Raw genomic sequence first — 20,691 nt, 5'->3', positions numbered from 1 at the left:
TTGGTCTGGGCAAGAGCTGCCACATGCATCCCCACCTAAAGACTTAAGCCAGACTTACTGACAGACCCCGCTTTCAGGGAACAGATCAGGGAACATATAACCCACTTCTTTGAAGAAAACAAGCCCACAGCTCCTTCACCACAGACACTCTGGGAGGCATTCAAAGTAGTGGTGCGCGGTCGCTGTATGGCGGCTTCCATTGGGATCAGAGGGTCCTTGCTACGGGATATCATGATTGCAGAGAAGGACCTTAGGTCACTGGAGAAACTTGCGCTGGATCATCCGGAGAGAGAAGGGAGGAGCGCGAGGCCAGGGGAAAGGTGGCAGAGCATACCGAGGCGCTGAGATGCTTCGACTATAAGCAGTACATTGCAAGGGCCCACACTGAAAGGGACCAAACGGGGGCCCTGCTGGCATGGTTGGGAAATCCCACCAAAAGAGGGACCCCTATAATGGAGATTACCACTTCACTGGGTGCAAACCTGTATCATCAAGCCGACATAAACTTGTATTTCCACGATTATTACTCCGCCCTCTATACCAGCTTGTCCTCTGGGACAGGAGCGAAGCTGCAGGATTTCCTTTCGGCACTGTCGCCCGAGCACTGACTGAGGCGGAGCGCGAAACCCTGGGTGGGGATATTGAGGTATCGGAGATTGGGGCAGCTATAGCGGGCCTGGATCGCGGAAAGACCCCTGGCATGGATGGACTTCCCATCGAGTTCTATGCAACTTATGCACGGACACTCACCCCTAAACTGTGGTCGTTGTATTACTAGGCACGGTCGACTGGCCGGCTTCCGGCCTCGACGGGTGAAGCCTTATGTAGACGGGTCCCGGAGGACCCGACACACTCACCTCGAGTCCGCCATCTTTCGGCCGAATCCACGGAAACGACGCAGCGTTCCCCTGGCAACGGGGAAACGCCACGTCGTCACAGCATTGAGGACTTCCGGTTTTGCGGACTAAAAAGGGAGACAGATCCGGAGAGGGGGCGCGTCGGAGGAATCACCGAAGCGCGAGAGCAGGAAAAGGAAGAGACACCGGAGAAACGAGAAAGCCGCCACGACCCAGGAGGGTCGTGGCTTCACAAGGTACGGTCCCTCCTAGGGACGGGAGGGTCACGGGGAAGGTCGGTTACGGGGAAAGGCACCGGGGAAGTGGGAGGAAGGACGGGGAGGGTGAACGAGAGACAAGGGAAGGGGCAAGAAGGGAAATAGGCACAGTGTGGACCCCCGCAACCCTAAACCCCCACCCTGATCACCCCTTCACGAACTTCCCCGCATGTTGCCTTAAACCCTCACGAGCACCGTACCCCACCCACTATCCCAGAAGTACTTACCGATTCTTTATTTTGTTTCTTTCATTTCGGTCGGGGTCTGGGAGAGACGTCCATCCTACACAGACCGAAGGCGACCGCGAAAACGAGGAAAACCCTAGAAGAAAAGAAAGAAGTCAAGGGAAACAGAAACCCAGAGACTTAGACCCTTAACCCTAACGTTAAAAGAAATAGGCTGTGACTAAACAGAAAATAAAAACTTAAAAACTTAAATTAATCCACTCTTTTGACTCTCTTTGATCCGCTCGTAACGCAGCCCACCACAGTGGTGTCAGAAGTGGGATTACCCCTTCTCAGGTGGGCTTACGAGCGTTTCATCATGAGCGAAGCCCTTCCCTGGAGGACATAATTAAACAACTCGCAGAAGGGCAGAGACATCTGCAGTTGGTGTGGGAAGCACACCAACGCGAAGCCAAGGAACACCGGGAGGCCTTGCAATCCGCGTTAAAAAGTCAGGCTACAATACTAGCCAATAATCAACTAGTACATGAGACTGCAATTCAAAAGTTAACCAATACAATCGTGGCTAGTAAGGTACACCCAAACGTTCCCAGTTCGGTCCTCCAAAAATACCAGGAAGGGGAAGACCCAGATTCATTTTTTACGAATTTCGAGAGGGTAGCCTCATCTGCTCAATGGCCAGAGGAACGCTGGGGTCAGTACGTGGCCCCCTTGCTTACGGGACTCCTGCAGGCTGCCTACCAATCAGCCAATCCTGATGGTACGACCTCCTATCAAGAGATAAAAAAAAGTATCCTGGGGCGGGTTGGACATGATACGGAATATTATCGTTTACGATTTAGAAAAATAAAATGGAGCGCGAACGAGGACCCTCGCTCCTTCTATTTTAGGGTGAAAGACCTAGCTCAAAAATGGTTGGGTCCCATAGGGACAAGTCGGGAGGATGTCATGAAGACAATTACTTTAGAACAGTATTTGGATTCCCTACCCCTTAACACCAAGAACTGGATCCGACAACACCCAAACATGAACACTGAGGTTGCTATTGACTTGGCTTGTGCTTTCCATCGCTCCACAGAAAGTAAACCCGTCACCCCAAGACCTTTCCAAAAAAAAACCATCCCTCCACTAAAACCAACTCCCAGGTATTTTCCTGAGGAAACGCGGTTCCCTATACCCGCAGAACATCACCCTATGCAGTCCCCACAGTGTTTCCACTGTGGTGAGTGGGGCCACATTGCCAGAATATGTCCCAGGAAATCCGAAGGACCGGAGCCTATGGAAATTGGGGTCACACGACGTAGAGTATTGTGTACAGGGAAGGGGAATGAGAAATTTAGATACCTGGTCACCATAAATGGACAGGTCATTTCAGCTCTAATCGATTCAGGATGTGGACAATCTGTAATCAGGAAGGATATAATCCCTCTGGGTACTTCGGTCACCAACCGCTGGGTATCCATATGTTGTATACATGGAGACAAGGGAACTTATCCCCTCACCACGGTTAAAATAGAATGGGGCCCCTTTCGGGATATGCTGTCGATAGGGGTTATGGAGCAACTAATCGAGGACTGTATTATCGGGACTGATTATAGTCAGTTCTACGACCTATTAGATCAAGTTCGTAAGCCTGCTGGGACTCCCGAGTGGTGGACCGAAGCCCCTTTTTCCCATGTCCCTATAGAAGTACCTCCATACCGAAAGAAACTTACGCGAAAGGAAAAAAGACGGGAAAAAAGACAATATCAGGAAACCCAAAAGGCGAAGGAGGTTCCTACATTAGTAGCAGAGATTAGTAGCCGACCCATCTCTTTCCAAACGAGCCAGAGAGAAGATCCTACCCTTTCCCATGCTTGGAACTCGGCCAGAACAGAGATTACTAATGAGGTGGGTCCTTATTTTCTTATCAAGAAACACCTCCTATACCGGATAACTAGGACGGGTAAAGGGGATATCAAACAACAGTTAGTTGTTCCAGGACCATTTAGAGCTCACGTACTGTTTTTAGCCCACAATCAACCTGGGGGTGGTCACTTTGGTCGGGAGAAAACAGAAGAATACCTGATGCGAAAATTCTATTGGCCAGGAATATATGCTCAGATACGCAGATATTGTTCCCAATGTCCTAGATGCCAATTAACTGAACCAGGGATGCCCCGGAAAGCACCGTTATACCCCTTACCCATTATTGATATCCCCTTCAAACGGGTCGGCATGGACCTGGTGGGACCCCTCCTTCCCTCTTCTAAAGGTCATACCTACATATTAGTCATAGTTGACTATGCGACTAGATACCCAGAGGCCATACCCCTCGCCAGTATGACCACCAAAACCATAGCCCAAGCCATGATAACCGTATTTTCCCGCATAGGTTTTCCCCAGGAAATATTGACGGATCAAGGCACCCCCTTTATGTCGAGACTCATGAAGCAAATATGTCAGTTATTAGGGATTACCCAGCTACGCACCTCAGTCTATCACCCACAGACAGATGGACTGGTAGAAAGGTATAATCACACAATAAAGACACTGTTAAGGAAAACTGTAGATGAATCCGGTCGCAACTGGGATCAGAAGCTTCCCTTGGTTCTATATGCTATACGGACCCACGAACAGTCCTCTACGGGACATAGCCCCTTTGAATTGGTTTTTGGAAGGCAACCTCGCAGCCTTCTGGATATGGCTGCAGAAACCTGGGAGGAAGAACAGGAAGAAGGGAAACCCCTGATGGATTATGTCCATCAGCTCAGAGGGCAGTTACAAACCCTCTGGGAAGACGTTCATAGCCACCTAATCATGGCTCAAAAACAGCAAAAGGCCTACTATGATAAGGGAAGCAAAATTTGTTTCTTCCTCCCTAATGAACAGGTCCTTATTATGCGACCTACATCTGACCATAAGTTGATCGCCAAATGGCAAGGACCCTATAGGGTTATTAAATTAGTCTCCCCGGTCACTTATCTATTAGAGATAAGCACCCACCCAAGAAAAACACAAATTTACCACATAAATCTGTTAAAACAATGAAAATCGACAGAAGAGACTACCGACCAGACGGATATTGGGTGTTCGGTCTCTTATGCCCAAGAACGAGAACTGGAGTTATGCCCTATGAGAGAAACCCCTCCTGAAGAAAAACCCAATATTAACAGAAAGCTAACTGATGCTAAAAAAAACCAACTAGATACCCTAATCGAGCAACAGCCCCAATTTTTCTCCAAAACACCGGGAAAAACTACATTAACCTACCATCACATTAACACACCTCTAGGACAAGTAGTGCGTCTTCGTCCATATCGCATACCCGAAGCCCGAAAGCCTGTCATTGAAGCCAAAATCGAAGCAATGTTAGCCTTAGGGGTCATTGAACCCTCTAATAGTCCTTGGAATTCCCCCGTAGTGTTGGTTCCTAAATCGGACGGATCGATAAGATTTTGCATTGATTTTCGCAAACTGAATGAGATTTCCCTTTTTGACACCTACCCCATTCCAAGGGTGGATGACATCTTAGAAAAGTTAGGCAAGGCTCGTTATTTGTCCACCCTGGACTTAACCAAGGGGTATTGGCAGATTCCCCTCTATCCCGAAGCTAAGGAAAAGACGGCCTTTTCAACCCCTTCCGGTCTTTACCAATTTACGGTTTTACCTTTTGGTCTTCACGGCGCTCCCGCGACCTTCCAGCGTCTGATGGATCAAATCTTAAAACCATTCCAAACTTTCTCAGCTGCCTACCTTGATGACATAGTCATTTTTAGCGAAACCTGGCAAGAACACTTAGTCCATCTGGATACAATCTTTTCCACCTTAACGGAAGCCGGTTTAACTGCCAACCCTAAGAAGTGTTTACTGGGAAACACTGAAATTTCCTATTTGGGGTATGTCATAGGAAATGGCACCCTACAACCCCAACAAAACAAAGTTGAGGCTATATTACGAACGGCTGAACCTAAAACAAAGAAAGATCTACGTCGTTCCTAGGTTTAGTAGGATACTACCGCCGGTTTATCCCCAATTATTCCACCATAGCTGCCCCTCTGACTGACCTCCTGACCAAACAAAACCCCACCAGATTGGCCCCATTCACCGATTTACAACAGCGTAGCTTTGAACGCTTGAAACGGTCTCTTGTCACAGACCCAATACTAAAATGCCCGGATTTCTTAAACACTTTCCACCTATATACGGATGCATCGGACGTAGGCCTGGGAGCCGTACTCACTCAGCCCGATGAGGAGGGGTTTGACCACCCAGTGGTTTTTCTAAGTAGGAAATTATTTCCGCGTGAGACCCATTACCCCACGATTGAAAAAGAATGTCTCGCCATTAAATGGGCCATAGACTCCTTGCAATATTATCTCTTAGGGAGGTCCTTCGTTTTATTCACTGACCATGCCCCTCTCACCTGGCTTGCTGCTCACAAAGACTCCAAATCCAGAATCTTGAGATGGTTCTTAGAACTGCAACCCTTTACATTCCAGGTTCGCCATATCCCTGGTTCCCTACAAGGCCCCGCCGACTACCTCTCCCGGTTCCCTCCGTCATCGGATCTCGAACAGCCCCGATCTAGGGTAGGGGATTGTAGACGGGTCCCGGAGGACCCGACACACTCACCTCGAGTCCGCCATCTTTCAGCCGAATCCACGGAAATGACGCAGCGTTCCCCTGGCAACGGGGAAACGCCACGTCGTCACAGCATCGAGGACTTCCGGTTTCGCGGACTAAAAAGGGAGACAGATCCGGAGAGGGGGCGCGTCGGAGCCCAAGGAGGAGAAGAGTGGAGAGCGACACGAGTGCGTAGCGGAGAGGAGGCGAGCGGAAGGGAAATCCCGGCCGGGGAGAAGAGGACGAACCGGGTAACCACCCCGACGAAGAACCAGGAAGAGACGCCCAGAGGAACCACCGAAGCGCGAGAGCGGGAAAAGGAAGAGACACCGGAGAAACGAGAAAGCCGCCACGACCCAGGAGGGTCGTGGCTTCACAAGGTACGGTCCCTCCTAGGGAGGGGAGGGTCACGGGGAAGGTCGGTTACGGGGAAAGGCACCGGGAAAGTGGGAGGAAGGACGGGGAGGGTGAACGAGAGACAAGGGAAGGGGCAAGAAGGGAAATAGGCACAGTGTGGACCCCCGCAACCCTAAACCCCCACCCTGATCACCCCTTCACGAACTTGCCCGCATGTTGCCTTAAACCCTCACGAGCACCGTACCCCACCCACTATCCCAGAAGTACTTACCGATTCTTTATTTTGTTTCTTTCATTTCGGTCGGGGTCCGGGAGAGACGTCCATCCTACACAGACCGAAGGCGACCGCGAAAACGAGGAAAACCCTAGAAGAAAAGAAAGAAGTCAAGGGAAACAGAAACCCAGAGACTTAGACCCTTAACCCTAACGTTAAAAGAAATAGGCTGTGACTAAACAGAAAATAAAAACTTAAAAACTTAAATTAATCCACTCTTTTGACTCTCTTTGATCCGCTCGTAACGCAGCCCACCACACCTTAATTGTTCCATTGCTCAAGCCCTGTAAACCCCCTGACTAAGGAGGGGCATACAGGCCCCTATCCATGCTTAATACAGACTACAAAATACTGAGCATGGTGCTAGCAATGAGATTACTGCCACACATGACACAGCTGGTCCACTCGGACCAAGCGGGATTTATCCCCACTAGGGTCACCGCCCAGAATGTACGCCGGGTGCTGTCCCTCATGGAATTGGCGACCCCTGCTGACCCAGGCGCTGCGGTCCTTGCTATAGACATAGAGAAGGCATTTGACAGCCTGGAGTGGGATTACTTATATATAGTGGTCGCTCACATGGGTCTTTGGGAAGGCTTTATTAGTTGGACACAATTGCTTTACGCAGACCCCAAGGCAAGGGTAAGGACGGGCACATGCATTTCAGCACAGTATGCAGTTGGCAGGGGCACCAGACAGGGATGTCCGCTGTCACCGCTGCTGTTCGCTTTGGCGATGGAGCCATTGGTCGCTCAGGCTATGACAGCCGCCTGGTACCAGGGCCTGGTCAGGTGCGGCCGGCGCCATGTGATCGCGCTGTATGCGGACGACCTTCTCTTATTCTTACGAAATACCAGAAAGGGAGGGGGCGCAGGCACTACTGGCACCCTTCGGACGGTTATCGGGATTGTGGGTCAACTGGCAAAAATAATTTTTGTTCCCAATGGTTACGGGCGCCACACCGCCAACAGAGATGGGCGGAGTGACATGGGAGCAGCAATGTATCACGTACTTGGGGGTAAGAATCTTCCACTCCCAACCAGATATCCTAGACGGTAACAGCGGAAGGGCGGCGGGGGCCCTGAGATTGTGCTTTGGTTTTTGGGGATCGCTCCCATTGTCGGTGGCCGGACAGGTCGGCCTCCTCAAGATGGTGGCGCTGCCTAGACTGCTGTATTATTTTGCGGCATTGCCCCTTTGGGTGCCGCACGCCTTGTTTAGAGAACTGGACATGGCGGTCACCGTGTTTGTCTGGGGGGAGGGAGGAGGACAGGCGCAGGCTGGCATTGGCGACACTGAAAAAACCCCGTGCGGGGGTGGTTTGCCGGTGCCCGATTTTGAAGCATACTATCTTGCTGCGCAGCTGCAATGGTTAGCGAGATGGGTGGGAGATGGCGGAGTTGGAGAGAATGTAGAGGGCCTGATGATCCCCCCAACTTCTGAACTGGCCGGAATCTTTTTTAACGCTACAGGGAGAGGACGGACGAAATCTATTGAGCCTGCCGTTATCTGCAGATGCTGGAGGCGATGCCTTCGTAGGGCAGGAAGAGTGTGTCGTACTCTCCTGATATACCATTACCCTAGCTTCGCTGGCTTCCTGGGATGGGAGAGAGGAGGGGCCTACTTTCCTGGGCTGAGGCAGGGGTCACACAGCTAGGGGAGTTGTACAGAGGGGTCAACCTACTACCCGTTGAGGATTTTAGGCAGGAACATGACCTCCCCTGCAGGGCCATTTCCTATTAAACTGCGCGCTCACCCCAACCGTTGCGCGACATTGGAGGACTGGAGCTGCTGAACCTCCTCACCATGGTCTTAGTAATTATTTGCTGACGACAGGGTGCACACATAAGGCGGTCACTAGGCTGTACAGGATGATTGAGGAGGAGGAAGGGATTCCCCTACTGGGACTGAAACAGAAATGGGAGCGCGATCTGGGGACGCAGATACCAGATACCGACTGGGCACGTATTCTGGAAAGAACGCCTAAGGTGTCCCGAAATGCTAGGTTCCAGCTTATACAGTTTTACATACTACACAGAGCCTACCTCACCCCACTTAGATTACGAGATCACTTTAGAATAAGAGAGGCGAAATGCCCCCGCTGTGAAGAGGGGGCGGCGGATTTCCTCCACATGATTTGGCCCTGTCCCCAGCTGGAGTCTTACTGGGACACAGTGATCGCAGAAGTGGCTAACATCACAGAGATCGATATTACCCACACACCCGCTAGATGCATACTTCATTGGTTCCCACATACCCCTAAGAATAAGGCCACTAGCAGATTCCAAGACCTGGCGTTTATATTAGCCCTAAGGGAGCTGACAAGGAACTGGAAGGCCTCGGGGGCCTGCGGCTTCGCGACTGGCGAAGGGAGCTTAGGAAGTGGGACGAAAGTGAGGGAACAGTGCTATACACAGAACTAAGAAGGGGTCTGGGGTCCCCTGAGATGAAGGAGGCTTGTGATCAGATTGTCATAGCATTGCAGACGGAGCATTCGGACCCGGGGCGAGACACCCTCACACAGGCAATTACACATGCGGATTGATGCCCTCTCAACAGCACACACTAGGAAAGGAGGGGGTCTCCAGGCGGGCTACTTGGGGCGCCCTGCGCGACTGGCATGGCCTGGGTGGGTCAGGCATGGCCAAACACAACACATAGTCATCACAGGACACAAGCTGAGGGGGTGGGGGAGGGAGGGGACTAGTTACACTTTGAGCATTACACACTCTCAACGGACACACATAAACTGAATTACCAGGTACATTTCAACCTAACTGTTATCTGTACGTCAACCATCTGGATGAACAGGCTAGGCTAGCTTGAACCTCACGCTAGCTATGGAAATAGCAATGGGAAATAAATTCTCTAAAGCTGATGGAAAATGTTATATTGGTATAAAAATACTATCACCGGTTATCCCATTAACTATGTAAAAGAGCGAACAACATTTAACAAAATTTTATGTACCATAAGAATTTTGATACATCTGGCTCGTTGATGTCTGCATGAATCATCACCACTTTACAGCAATAAAATTTGTTTACAAAAAAAAAAAGAATGTACCAGACTGATGTTTATAGTGCAAGCAGGGAATGGCTTGGGCTTGGGAGAGACAATTTGGGAAACTGGCCTGTTCCAATCTGTTTCTTTCAACTCTGACCTAAATTAGCCAGCATGTTTAGAATTGCTAAATGAGGGTTTTTTTTCCAGAAAGCTCCTTCTGTTTTTTTTAAGGTATAAAAGACCCAGTGCGACAGCGAGAGAGTGGAGTGGCCTCAATCAGGATTCTTGACGTCAGATGCCTGATATTTGTCCTGTGAGGGTTGTAATCTCTTTCTCTTTTGCTGTCGAAAGGGGTCATTATCCTGCTGGCATGAGAAGGATGAAGACCTTGGGAGGCCCTATGGTGATTAATTTCTACTTCATTATTTGCTTTGTATAATAGAATTATAACTACATGTATTTGTTCTGTACATTGCAGTTGAGAATCATTTTGGTATATTCTCCTTTCATTGCTGTAACTATTTTTAAACGTGTGCTTTTAACATGCTAACCTCCTTTTTAGGAACCTTGTGGTGAAATAATAATAAATGTCTTCTTTGAACTGAGAAGTGCATTCCAGAGATTTTTGTCAGCTCGGTCATTAGTGAAAGCAAAACACCCCTCTACCACTACGGAAAGTGAAAACATTTGGGAATGCTTTTTGACAATAACTTGAACTTTGAGGATCAGCTCAACATGTTAGCATCCTCTACTTTTTTTGCCCTAAAGATAATTAACCTAGGGATCATCATTGACAAAAAGCTGGACATGTCCGCCCATGTCAACACTGTCACTGCTTCCACATCCTGAAGATGCTGAAGAAAATCTTCAAATGGCTCCCGAGCAACACGAGAACTCATCACCATGCACTTTTTACCAGTAGTAGGGACTAAGGGAACTCTTTATTCAGGAATCATCAACAGCTCACCAGAGGGCGGCAAAAAAAAAAAAACTCAGCAGCTAGACTCAACTTCAACCTCCCATGCGGAACACATATCACACCACACCAGAGAGAGCTCCCTGGCTCCAGATACATAAGCCACCTCAGCTGAAAGTCCTCACCCATACATTAGAAGCACCACACAAACAGGCCTTGCCTACATTAACAACCACTTCGTCTTCCATCAACCTCCTAGCACCTTTGGTTAGCCAGATTCATACTTTGATACATCCCACACATACACAGAAACAGATCCAGATACCAACCCTTCTCAAACATCACTCCTAAAGCGAGGAGCAACATCCCTCAACACATAATCCTCCTCCACGCTTCTTGAGTTAAGAAAGAAGCTGAAGACTTGGCTCTTCAAATGGCTCTGCCCTCAAGGTTAGACTTCCACACCTCTGCTGCACCAGGACACCCTTTTGGGTGATAGTGTGCTCTACAAATACACTTAACATAACAACTGTAGAACGCTGGCTCTCCATATGGTGTACTAAAAAGAAGTACATCATGCAGAGAATCCAATGTTTTCCCAATCGGAGAGAAACAGGGATGATGAATGAGAAGTAGGGATGATGAAAGAGAAGTAGAGATGAGAAGCAGGGACAAGGGATAAGAAGTAGGGATGATGGAAGAGAAGTAGGGATGATGAATGAAAAGTAGAGATGAGAAACATGGATGAGGGATGAGAAGTAGGGATGATGGAACAAGTCACTCTTTCACGATTGTCAAGAGAGTTGCAGGCAGTCAGGGTTTTGTGCCAAGAAGTCCAGAATTCTTCTGCAGTTCTCACCAGGCAGTTACTCTTCTTTCTCCTTCTTCTCTTGATCCGTTGAATCAGAGTTACTTGGGTTCAGGGGTGCACCCTAAATACTCAATTTAGGGGTGTTACAGTTAGTGCCAGGTAGCAGCCAATGGGTTGCCTACCTTTAGGGTGACTACACCCTCTATATGACCACTTCCGCTGGGAAGTGGGCATAACTCTGACCCTAGAATACTAATTCTGCCCAAAACAAGATGGAGGAATTTGAAAAGTGGTATCCACATCAGCTGGTCCACCTTGGGGGTGGGACCGTCATGATGTGGGCACACATCCTAAGCAGCTCCCTACTTGTGGGAGCAATGTTTTCATCTGTTTCCCTGCACGCATGTTTGTGTGCAGGGAAACAGATGAAAACTCTGCTTCCTGGCAGTGTTTGACAGCTCCTGTTTGCTGAAAGCTGACTTTGTTTGCGTTTTCTTAGTGGGAGCTGCCAGCCATCATGGTGATCAGTGGGTCCTAAAGAGACGTCATGTGGCCCCCTCCAACAAGCATTGCCCCGGGGAGGTGGTGGTCCCCAGGGTCGGGGGCCAAAATGGACCCCTTCACTCTTTTGTTGTAGCCCCAGGGAGGTGGTGGTCCCCACAGCTGCATGGGGGCCAGGTTCCCCCCCAGCGCTGTGGGGAGGGGCACACGGCCCGCATACAATTAGCATTAAGCCCCAGGGAGGTGGCAGTCCCTGGACCTACGGGAGGCGCAGCCACCTGCATAGAAATAGCATTAAGCCCCAAGGAGGTGGCGGTTCCCAGGGACAATTAAGCCCTGGGGAGGAGGGCCCCGTGCTCCCCCCCTCCTTTATTTTAAACATGCCCCAGGACCTGGCCCACCCAGGGACTTTACAAGTGCGGGAGGCTGCACTTTAAAAAAAATGTTTGCTACGAATTTGCGACGTCACAAATTTGCTGTAAAAATTAATTTGTGCCTTAATGTAACTATAACTCGGGTCCCCCCATGCAGTTTTTTCCTTAATAGTTTTACTACAAATATTTCATTCATATTATCAGTGATGTTATCGAAGATGTCATGAGCGTTGCAATATGTGGGGTAATTAGCAGGCATGGAGAAAGCACAAGTTATAGTTACCTTAAGGCACAAGTTATAGCTACTTTAAATAACTATAACCGCAGAATTTTTATGGGTTTGTTTAAAATGTAAGCCTAAATATAACGTCCCTGTAACCTTTGTTTTTTCAGTTAATTGTGTCTATGGGATTTTTCTTATCTTTAATATGGTTTTATATCCTCTAACAAGACTGACATTTTGGCCCAAATTAGGTTTTGAGTTTCTAGCTTAAGAAAACAATTGCCTCTTAAATTATTAAAATAGATGCCTCTGTCGGTCATTGATAATAGAGACTGTGTCTTTGTTTGTTGCTTTGTTGACCGTCTCCCTCTCTCAACAAAGATTTACTTACAAACAATAAAGAAATATATCATTGAAACAATGAATTTCCAAGATAAAGAAGTCTGGTTTGGTCCAGATCTTTCTCACAGTGTGCATGGTATCATAACAATGAGTGGGTGTGCATGGTCTAAAGTACGGGGGGATCAGTATTTGATCACTCGAAAATGTTGGGCTCCTTCACACAGGCTCCTATATCACAGTACACTTCTCATCGACACACCCTTGATGAGAGAGTGCAGCAACCCTTTCTAGCATCATGCAAATAGCCTTGGGTGCAATCGCACATTCAGAGGTCATGTTGAAGTCTCACATCTGGCTGATTCTCACAAACTAGGGGGAAGAACTAGAACCTCACGAGACTTTGCTCAGACGTCTGCTGTGTGCTGAGTAGCACCTAACTCTTCTGCACAGACCAGTCCCTCTGTGCCACATTTTGATGGCAAAACGTTTCCCACTTTGCACCCCGAGTAATGCACGTATTATAGATTCAGTTGAATGAACATTTGAATGCCTATTTTAGTGAAACTTGGGTGTTACTTGTATCACTTTACATGGGTTCTGATCATGTCTATAAATTCAGTAATGTCTTCCTTTGACATTGCCAAGTCAAATGTTAAGTGACAACACTTCCTGTGAGGTCATCAGTACGCTGATTAGTTTTCACTCCCGACATTCTCAAAAACTTGAGAGGTCTGTCGCATACAACGGAACTCAGAGCAGAAGCAATGGGATAAGGGATGTTCTTCTCTGACTCAGAGATGGAAAACGTGATGGGGCACAGCAGACCCTGCACTGCCATGCTCCCACCAACCTTCTATCACCAGACCAGAAGAGTGCTGGTCTATGTGAAAAAGATATAGAAAAGGTTTGTCTCTTTATAACTGCACTTTGTGTCAGTGGTGTTCACAAAGCAGCTCATCACAGGTATGTCCATATAAAAACATTCAGTTTGGTTATTGCTAGAGTTGGGGATTCCTCAATGATCTTGTCCTCAGAAGAGGAGACTGCCTTTTCTGAGGCAAAAGTTAAACTTATGTTACCTACGGAAGTGATTACAAGCCTTATGTGAGACATATCACTAACATTGTCCATGTTTCTTGTGATTCTGCTGCAGTGGGTATGCCCTTGGATTTAACTAAAGTGAAGTATGGAGGCTGGAGCGAGATGGGTTTACTGAGAGGCACCTTTGAAATTAGCATCGGTGTCACAGGTGAGATATGAAGGGTTCCTGCCTCTCTGCGCTGATTCTGGCACACAAGATATTACCTTTGACCTTCCTTCAGATGACACTGACACATACAGAGGACTGAAAAGGCATCTGATTAAATATTTGAATCCCAATGAAAAGCTACATATTCTCCTCCATGAGACAGACCTTGAGAAACAATTGATGCCTTCACCTGCAGATTAAAGGTGCTTGTGAAGAATTGTGAACTTGACAAATACAGCTCTGAAGAGCTCATAGCACAAATTGAATCCTCCTGTTTCGCTGAGGCATCAAAGACTCTTGAACATCAGACGTCAATGGGAATAGTGATTGCTCCTCCTGCAGACTCAGTTTTCCCAATGCCCAGGTCTTCTCAATGCCCAGTGCATCATGGGCAATTAAATGTACGTGGCAAAAGAGATCATTTATTTATGAATATCTGCAGTTTAGTTTTCTGCACAATCTAAAGCACCTGAAAGAGAAAAGAAACTAGACTCTTCATGAAATCAATGGCAAGAGAAATAACGACTGAGAAGGAGTACGCCACCAGATCCCATGCATGGTTACGACCACATTTTTCATTCACAACAGCTTCATTAATAAATATGATTACACCAAAGAACTGGTAGTGGAGGTCTTTGCTGATATGACATTTATTTCTTGGCTGATACGGGCGCCGTGTTTTCTCTGAAGCCCACCATGGTCCATGTTGATATCTATGACTCATGTAAGCCATAGTCTTGATTGGGCTGTTTTCAGACCACACTCTCTCTTAATTGCAGAACAGATGCATATGACATATTTCTGATATTGGTTAATGCTGACAGTCTGCATTCTGAATTTCACCCACAGCTGTAAAACTGCATGCTGCTGGTCCTGTGTAAAGAAGTTGTAAATTGATTCCTGAACTATTCCATAGAATGGGAACACTTAAAATAAAGCATAAGTGACCAAACATACATGTGAAAGTCAAGCTTGTGGCTGAAAATTTCAAGGGAATACATTTTCACACCCAGAAAGTTGAAGTCCAAATCAACACCCTTCTAGAACAAAACATCATTGATCCTGTTCCAAGACCAACCCCATGGGTGTCCCCGATTGTCCTAGTTCCCACGAAAACAGTCTGGGTGGTGATGTGCATCTGTGTGGATATGTGACAGCCAAACAAAGTAATTAAAAAGGAGCGATCCTCGGGCTCCAAGGTCCAGGCCATGATTCTCCTGCTTAAGGGGGCACAAATCTTCTCTGAGGTCAACTTAAATCACTGTCTTGATCTAGAGAATCACACGTGGATGTGCTCAGGCTTAAAGTGGTTTAAGTAGCTGCATCATCAGGTGTCCAGCTGTATATTCTCAACAAGGCAGGCAGGCAATTATCATGTCTAAGCTACCCAGCTGCAGCCTACCAGCTCCTGCTAGCTCACAATCGACCTTTTGGAGACCTCTGGATGTATCACATGTAGAGGAAGATCTAAGTTTAATCTTTCCACCTGTGAAGGGTGACTTAAGAGGATCATTGATAATGTTGTTGTAATTGTGACAAGGTAGATTTCCTTTGGCTGTGTAGGCTTCCTTTGAGTTTTTCATTGTGATACATATTCTTTGATATTAATACTCCTTCTGCCAGCTATTATGGGAGGCAGAGAACCATGTGGTTATTACGTTTGCAACAGTTTCCAAGATTTGTGAAGGTTCAAAATTATATTTAGTTTTTTTATTGCTTTGCTGTGAATATTTGGAGAACTAATCAGTTTTTTTCCTCCAATTTTTCTTTAAATGGAGAATTCATGTCAATGTATCCATTCTTTTGCTTGTTTTTACCTGATATGTCTTTGGATAGCCTCTGGGTTAACACTTTCTTGTTCAAAGTTTTCAACATGAGCCATTATTCTCCTAATTCTTAGGAGTTAAGAATATGGATGATTATCTATCCCACAGGTCAAATGTCTGATAATGTAATCTGTTGTTCCTATTAGTGGGTTTAGTAAACAGATCTGTGTGCCATCTATCAGTACCTTTAGTAGCTGCACTTCACTACTCCGGGTCAGACACTCCTGAGGCAGAGTTGGCTGGCTCATTTGTTCTCTAAGCAGGCAGACTGGCTACAGGGTGTTTCAGGACAGGACAGCTGCACAGCCCCTCAAACCTGGGAGACTGGAGACTGGAGACAGGCAGTGAGGTGGACACCAGACCTGCTTGAACAGCAGTCATCTGAGTACTCGTTGGAACACTCTTCCTTGGCCATAGAGGCCAAGTTGGGTAGTGGGGTCCTACTTTTATAGGTCAAACACAAGACGAGGGTCTACTGTCTGCAAATCCAACTATAGATTCCAATTGGAGTGGTTCCCCTTGCAAAAGCCCTTTCCAGGCTGTCTTCCAGATACAGTCCTTCTTTAAAGTGATGCTTCTCACAGGAGGGTTGTCTCCAGTTTGAAGCACCAACAAAAGGGCTGTGCGCTTTCCGTACCTGGCTATCAACAGCCACACTGAACAGTGATCAGGAAACAGGCAAAAGGCTGGCCTCACCTAAAGGACCCTTTATACTCTGAAAAACAGAGACTGCAGTCCCACACTTCACCCCCAACATCTACCAAATGGCAGTGCTCCAAAAGATAAACCACCAAATACTCACAGCAAAGGGAGCTAATGACTATTCTAAGGGGACTCCTGTCTCCTCTTTCCTCTAGTCATTGTCTAGGCCTCGTCCCTCTAGCTTCAAGAACATCAGCAATTCACTTCCATCTTTTGCACATGTCCAGGTCAGGACCTTCCAAAGTGGAACCCACATGCCACTATTACTCTAGTCCGCACAAACGCACAATGCATGCCCCACCCATATTGGCTACACATACACATAGACACATAACACGCATTGGGATGTTAGCACCAGAAGGTTGGTTAGTGCAGGAAGCAGAACTTTACATTTGTGGGCTAGTAGGCCTCCATTCCTGTGACACAAGTAAACACATCTGGTCACAAGTACTGACTTACATATCAAGGCACAAGGCTCTCACTGCTCCATATGCTAAACGCATGACAGGAATTGTTCTTCACTGTTCAACAAAAGAGGGGCCACGCCTGGGTGGCCCCTCCAGATCCAGGACAGAAACAGTACATGACTTATATGAACAGACAGGCCTGGACATTCATGTTTACACTACATTAGTGTGATGCTGGGGTCAAAATCAAAAACCAGGATACCAGATACTCCCAGTTAGTCACTCGGGCAGGGGAGCATGACGGCACAATTCAGGGGACATTTCAGTTCCAACAGATGCCGCTCCCACATCAGACTACCCAGAACCTCACTGTTAGAAAAGTCCCATCAGCAGATCAGCAAAAGAAGCAAGAAAATCCATCTGCACACACAGGGTCTGACATGATACTCCCCTTACGTAAGCAAAGAGGCCTCACAAGCCATACCACACATTGGGTGCTTTTCAGAAATTGCCCGGGTGGAATCCACAACCGATGCAGTTTCACCTTATGATGGTTGCAATGGAGCTGTGGGAGACTGAAAGGAAAATGTACTTTGCTGTGATTCGCTACTCCAAGTTGGGAGCTAACTTTCAATTTGATTGGACACTACACGTGGCTCAACTGCCCCTTGAACTAGATATAAGTTGGTCCCTCCGGCATATCTGGAGTATTCAACTTCCACATGAAGGGTCTGTGTTTGTGTTTTCTTTTTGTTTTTTTTCCCCTCTCTCTCTCTTAGGAGGTTACCACAGCATCCATGCTTTGAAACCATGGTAACAAGGATAAAAAAAAAAAAAAACTTTCAAACTTAACCTCCCATGAGCTAAGAAGACCCCGCTGCTGTCCAACCGACTGTGCTCTTGCGAGGATGTTTTCCTGCAGATAAACCAGTGGCCTCCTCAGTTTCACAACTTCCAGCCATGGGGCATTGCAAAACTTCCCTACCGAACAAACCTCAGAAGAAGGCTGAAAGCACTGTAATCAACTCACACATTAATAATTAGCAAGAGCAGTGATATTTAAAAGATGTCACCTGCATTCCTGCTTGGAAAATATGTTCTAAAGACTTTCTACCAAAAAAAGTCAATAAATCGACCTTTGGAGCACTTTCCCTATTCTTAAATGTTAAACCACTGTTTTTTACATCTGTATGTTAGATTTTCAGATATTCTCATTTTTTATCATTGTTTTACTAATTTCCTAGTAAAAAATAAATACAATTGTGTACAAAAAAAATCCATTCCAGATGCTTCAGTATCAAAAAACCTGCCTGCTCCTGGAAGCTTACACCCTGCACATTTCACCACTTGACATCGGACAGTGCTATTACAACATGCAAAACCCAGACTTTAGCAAGCATTTTTTGTGCACCATTTCGTTTTTTCAAATGTCTTTTCCAGTGTAATTATTCGCAATTCTTAATGATTTCTAATTATTTTCATCCACATTTCTTTTGGCTCTTCAGCTTTCCATAAATCAGTGATGACTGATCAGGCCATCGCCAGAGACAGACCGCCCCTTATATACTTCTAAGCAAAGAAATATAACATGAACCATAGTACCTAGCATTGAGGATCAGGGACACAGGTCTATTTTAATTCCAATGTAATCACCAACATGATATCCCAATTTTTTTGCAAGGCGGACATGCCCATATCATGGACACCCAGTCGGTTTGTGGACATTTCACCGCAGGGCAGACCCTGACACACTCTTGACACCGGTGTTTGCTCCGCAGTGAGTGGCGTTTGTGGTTTTTAGGTGCTGCAATTCAAATGTGGCAAACAGTCCACATACCCATCCAGTCATCAATACCTAGGTAACTTGGGCATTTGCTGGCTTAAGTCTGTGGAGTATATGGACCGGCTGGAGGTGACAGACCCATCATCCCTAGAGAACAGGCCCAAGTGAAGTAGGTAAAGGTGGAATATGGCATTCCTAAAGAACATTGATAAATATTGCCCCCAAGAGCTCTTAGGGAAAAATGGGCAGAGGTTTAGGAGCTTGCGTACCCATTACTTGCCTTCTTTCCAAGTGTGCTTGTATCTCATCAGTGCAAAGAGGCTGCACCCAGAGTCTTTTCAGGCTTGCAGGCTCCGGCTGGTTGCAAATCCGCTTTCAGGTTTCGGTTGACCTGGGTAGTAAGTAACCCAAACTCAGCTCACTGTGATGAGATGGTGGTGCGTTCATCACAACAGTGCAGTCAGCTCTGGTACAACTTCAGGACTTTGCAGCAGCGCATTCTGCTTGGCACAATTAGGTTTAGCATGGCGCAGTGATCTCAAGGATAACTTCAACACAGTTTCAGGAATTAAGCTACCCAGATATAGCCCAAGGACCGCAGCAGCATGATCCATCTGGACACAGCTTCGGAACAATGCCATAATGCAGAGCGCTCAGGCAGAAGAGCCTCCCCCTGGTCCTTGGTTTCTCTACTGAGTCTCTCTGGGCAGATGGGCCCTCCCCTTGGAGTCAGCAGCTTCTGCTCACTCTGAAAGATCACGCCTCCCACAGGGTGGTGCACTCTTTCCCTCCCTCAGCAGGAAGGCCAGGTGCTTCAGGACAGGGAGACAGATCTTCCTTCTCCATCACATTCCAGACCCCCTAACCTCTGGGAACCTGTTGAGAACGCTAATTTGTAACCTCAGAAATCGCGATATAAGTGAACCTTTGCCTCAATCGTCCATCTTACGTTGTACTCACTATATGATTAACTTTCCCGTTTCATTCTCTGCTAGAATAAAGAATTACCAGCCTCCACGGAGCAACCTGAAGACTTTTCTGAATGTTCTCAACAAAATGTATCTTCTCAAGGTTGAGTTTAGTTGTCCCAGAATATGCAGCAGTTGTGCTCCCATATTCCTCATGTTGTATAATAGTCAGAAAGCCCTCAAATGTATTTTATTGGAAATGTAACCCAAAGGCCTCTATTGCTCAGACGCACTCCTACACATAATGAAAGCACCATACAGGCTACACACAAACACACAAACAACATCAATGGAGATGTTAGCTCTAGGACCTAGGCCGGTGCATAGAACGCACAACATTCCACAAGTGGGTCAGTAGGTCTCTGTGAGAAAGTGCCTCTCTTGACATGGTTAGCCCCCCCCCCACACTTTTGCCAGGTATTTGATGTAGTTTCAAAGTTGTTAGTGACCAGGGCCCCTGTTAAACAGGTTCCCTAGGCCAGATCTCTTTCCCAAAATTGTTGTTATGCACTGACACAATTAGCAACACCTTTAGCTGCCACTAAAAGTCCCTAGTAAATGGTACTTACGGACCCAGGGCATGGGGTACGAAGGGTAAGCCCCTGAGGGCAGTAGCACAGATTGTGCCACCCTCAGGGACAATGCATCCAAGTGCGCCAGCACTGCCGTTGCAGGCTGAGTGTCCTAGTGCTAGCCTAAAATGCAAAACTGACATCGCAGACAGCTTGTGTGACCTGTCCACTACATACTGCATGAAATATAAAAAAGTCACCCCTATGGCATGCTCTTCAGCCCTAAGAAAGAGTGCACTATACTCCATGTGTGGGCATGGATGCATGAGCAATATGCCCCTACTGTGTTCTTGCCAAACATGAGACACAGTAAGTGAATAGTCCAGATATTTAAATGCATATGCTAGCCACTGGTCCGTATGAGTTTAACAGCTACATGATGGCCACTCAGCACCCTGGGTTATTTGGTATCAAACTGGTACCAGTATTGGATTTATTGCAAAATATACCCAGGGACCACCTTAGAGGTGACCACT

At 47.0% G+C, this 20,691-nt stretch overlaps 1 protein-coding gene across 1 annotated transcript in view; it reads right to left on the bottom strand.

Moving 5' to 3' along the window:
• Positions 1-20,691, bottom strand: part of LOC138286970 (zinc finger protein 850-like) — a 287,157-nt gene that overhangs the window by 219,578 nt on the left and 46,888 nt on the right. Inside the window, exons 2-3 of the mRNA XM_069227339.1 lie at positions 6,533-6,626; positions 1,342-1,435 (exon numbers count right to left, since the gene is read on the bottom strand). The gene's annotated coding sequence lies outside the window, so the exon portion shown is untranslated. The remainder of the gene's footprint in view (positions 1-1,341; positions 1,436-6,532; positions 6,627-20,691) is intronic.

Source organism: Pleurodeles waltl, chromosome 4_1 (assembly GCF_031143425.1).
Source record: "Pleurodeles waltl isolate 20211129_DDA chromosome 4_1, aPleWal1.hap1.20221129, whole genome shotgun sequence".
NCBI classification, from domain to species: Eukaryota; Metazoa; Chordata; class Amphibia; order Caudata; family Salamandridae; genus Pleurodeles; species Pleurodeles waltl.
This window is presented reverse-complemented; position numbering and strand designations above follow the sequence as displayed.